This window comes from Glycine max, chromosome 16 (genome assembly GCF_000004515.6).
Source record: "Glycine max cultivar Williams 82 chromosome 16, Glycine_max_v4.0, whole genome shotgun sequence".
Taxonomy (NCBI): domain Eukaryota; kingdom Viridiplantae; phylum Streptophyta; class Magnoliopsida; order Fabales; family Fabaceae; genus Glycine; species Glycine max.
Genome location: NC_038252.2, coordinates 32,418,970 through 32,422,933, shown reverse-complemented (window position 1 = coordinate 32,422,933; position 3,964 = coordinate 32,418,970). Strand labels below are relative to the sequence as shown.

The 3,964-nt window shown below is 32.4% G+C and overlaps 1 long non-coding RNA gene across 1 annotated transcript; it reads left to right on the top strand.

Moving 5' to 3' along the window:
• Positions 1–2,876: 2,876 nt before the first annotated feature.
• LOC102659977 (uncharacterized) lies at positions 2,877–3,076 on the top strand. Its single transcript, XR_005889057.1, has 2 exons — positions 2,877–2,942; positions 3,032–3,076. It is a non-coding gene; the product is annotated as an uncharacterized lncRNA (long non-coding RNA).
• Positions 3,077–3,964: the final 888 nt, after the last annotated feature.

Genomic DNA, 3,964 nt, shown 5'->3' with positions numbered 1-3,964 from the left:
TACCACTTTAGATACTCTATACCTTGTACATTTTTCAACAAAAACTGCAGAAACGACAGCATCGAAATTGAATGACGAAAGTGGTGCAATTCAAATTCAGCTTCATTTTTCAGCTTGGTCTTGGCTAAAAGCTAGGGAGAAAGGATTCAACACTAGCTTTAATCACTGGTCCTCTAATATAAAGGATCACTTTGGTTAATCTATGTGGTTTTGAACTTTTTGGTGAGTTCTTTGGGTTTTATATTTGGGAGGCAGCACCATTAGCCATCTTCCAGCGGTCAATGACATGCTCTGCATGCAAGGGGACTGGAGAAATTTGAACAGCTTGCAATACATGTTATGGGGATGGTCAGGTAAGGAAATAAAAAGGCGGAGATGAAGAGATTTATTGTAGCCTACTTCAGTACACCTAGTACTGAATTTTATACATAATATATTTGATTTTTCCCGGGAAAAATAAACAACAAAGGAAGGGTAAATGTTGAGACCTCTTCCAAGAGGTGCAGCATACATGTACTTAAGTTATGGGCTGTAGCTGGTCCACAATACCATCCTCTAATTTCATCTTTTGAACCACAATTGTGTTTAAACTATACTTGTACCTATAGTACCTGTGGTACTCTGGTAATTGTATGACATAATAAACATCATACTAGACAGCTCAAAAGAACAATTACACCGCATGAATATCAAGGCATTAAACGCATACATGTTTTCAGGCATCATACATGTTTGTCATTTGTGAAATTTAAAAAACATATTTTAAACTATTACTACAAACAATAAACACACCTGCAAATAATTAAAAGAGTTCTTTGGTGATTCTTTGGTGCCTGATTCAGCCTGAAAAATAATAAGACTTTCGTCAATCAACCGCATATATGACAAACATTTGTGTAATATGTAGAAAATAATTTGCGGCAATCAACTTCATATTATAAAGAATTAAATTGCAAGTGGCTGACTAATGTTTGCTTCTATAATTTCTTCTCAATTGTAAGGTTCTTCCCCAGTTTTAATAACCTTGAATTCAGCACATGGTTGACTTCAAATTTCAGAGGTCTATTTTTGCATGTTTCATATCAGGCCTTGCTGTATATGTATAATTTTTTTTAACAATAAACCTATCCACCACATTTAATGATATGATAAATTGGGAAATACGTAGGGGCACACATGGTTTTCGTAAAATGAAGGACCCCATGATGGCATACTTACTTGAAAAGGAATATGTGTTTGTCTACTTGACAAATATAGATACACTGATAGACCCGCTGAGATATGTTCTAAAGTTAGACTAATGACTTGAATATATGAAAGGACTAATAAAGAATAAACTGAACCAATACCAAAAAAACTGCAAATATAAACTGTAACTACTAAAAACTAGTCAGAGAGGTTTTGATTTTTGTAAATAAAAAGAATTTACTCAGACAACGCCATTTTACAATACTATTTCAAGCGGCTAAATAACACTGTTGTAAATAATGTCATGTGTGAACTTAATTTTGAACGTAATAATAATGGTACAAACTTGTGAATGGAATGTCTATTACTGATAGTGTGTAATGTTATTATATAATTTGAGTATAAGTGAATATCACTTAACTAGTTCAACTACTAATTGTGTAACTTTCATAACTTTTTTAGCATATAATGTAATATAAATTACTTAATTTATATCTATAAATTTCATAATAGTGGTTATTCCACTATCTACTATCCTACTATACCAGTTATGGGGTCAAATGCTCTGCATCAGTATTGAGGGTGGTTTTTCATGCCATCATCAATTTACAAGAATATTAATTGATTTAATTTGGAGTCTTTGTACATAATTACCTAATACTTATTTACTGATAAGCATCTTTCTCTTTTTGCAGAAAAAAGACTATGACATTGCCCTTGTTGGGGCCTTTAGAAGGGAAAAGGACAAAGACATGGAATTACAGGCACTAAGAGATGAAATTCAAGCGTCCATGAAGCTGGTATCTTTGAAAAGCCATATATTTCTTATTGTTTTGTTATCAGTTTTGAATGATTGATTAATGAGGGAGAGAATAAACAAGTTTTGACCTATAAGTAGTTTTTTATAATTATATATGAGAAACACCTATCAATTTAGTTTGTTGTCATAGAGCTCCATTCTAGTATTTTCAATGTTTTAATTTATAATCACTGTTTTTTGTTGATTTATCAATAATGATAATTCTTGATGTTTTTGTGATGAATTAAATGATTGAAAATATGGGATGATTTTAGGTGAGACAAAGAGAAGATGACATACAAAGTTTGAAGATGAGACTACGTTTTCGAGAAGCTGGAATAAAAAGATTACAAACAGATGCTTCTGAGAAGATCTCAGCTGAGACACACTTGCTAAAAGAAAAAGAGGAGCACTTGAAGGAAATTGAGGTCTTGCGGGCCCAGGTGGATCGGAATAATGAAGCAACTACATTTGCTATGGAAAATTTGCAGCTAAAAGAAGAAATTAGAAGGCATGTTTTATTGATACAGCTAAAATACTTTTTTGTTGCTTTTTTTTTTATTCATGTGCATGCAAAAGTAACTCACTTTGATTTCATGATTAAAGTAAAGGTTGGGAAGTGGCATAGTTACTCTATGACCAAAAATCAATCTTCCAGTACGAACAATATATACATTGCCTATTATATCCACAAATATGAAAAAATGTAAATCAGTTGAGGCAAGAACACAGCCTTATGGTATTGTCAAACTCAAAAGAAACTAGTCAACCAACCAGTCCAAGTTCTCCAACAAATTGGTGCTAGCTAGATTACCAGTGACTTTTTTGTCATATACATGTTTTCCATAATGTCATGTTGCTAATGCTTATGTATCTTCAAAACAGGTTAAAGTCATTTTGTATGGAAGGTGAACGAGAACGGATGAGTGAACAAATCATGGTATTGGAAAACAAGGTATGAATGGATGCTTTTGTACTTTGTAAAATTTTCAGTCAATCCCTCTCATGTTGATTTTTATTTTTTCCTTTCACTTGTATGTGTAGTTGTTGGAAGCACTAGATTGGAAATTTATGCATGAAACAGATCTGGTAAGGGTTCAGGTTTTCACTTTTTTTAGTGTAATAATTTTTTCTTGTGTCTAGAATAAAAGGCACTGCAAACTCCTATCTTGACCTCTTTGTCTTTTGCGAATGTTAGAAAAAAAATTCTGATTTGATGATCGAAGATGTACATAATGATGGTAATCTCATCTCCAAACAGGTAAGAATGATATAGTATTTCCTGCATCCATATTCATGTTTGAAGCAGTGAATGTCACAATAGCTTACTTCAACATAGATGTAAGCTAGAACCTAGAATCTGATTTTGATTGTGCCCATTTATTAGCTTTTCAGATTAGCAGTCACTTTTCAGTGACCCACTGTATAAATTTCATGAGTCTTTATCTAAGTTTCTGAAATCAACATAATTTACCAGTTTGGTGTTGTCATCAAATCTTGCTAAATTAAGCTTTCCAGTATAAATATTGGTGGACATATATTGAATCTCATGAAAATGGAAAAACAGGCCCATCTCAATTAGTGTGTTTTAAATCTAACATGAAAAATACTGGCGCTCAAGAAGTAGTAGGTAGTGGTAGACATGGAATGCAGTTTAGACTATACATTTTGTTTCTTCATGTTCTTCATTTACCACTTTTTAGAAATGGTCAGGGTGGAAACTCTAAATCATCTATTTTTCTTCATTTACCACTATTATCACATTGTGGATATTCTAGAAGCTCAGTCCATATGTCAATCATTGTCATATGGCCAGTCATTGAATAAGGAGGCCCTAGTAATTATTTAGATATCCAATGTGTAAAAAGATAGAATGTCTTTCTGCTTAATTATCTTACATTTATAGTTGTTTGTAATTTTTTGTGCTTGCATTTTAAATTTTCTGTGAATATGACTTATTCAACTATTTAATTCTTA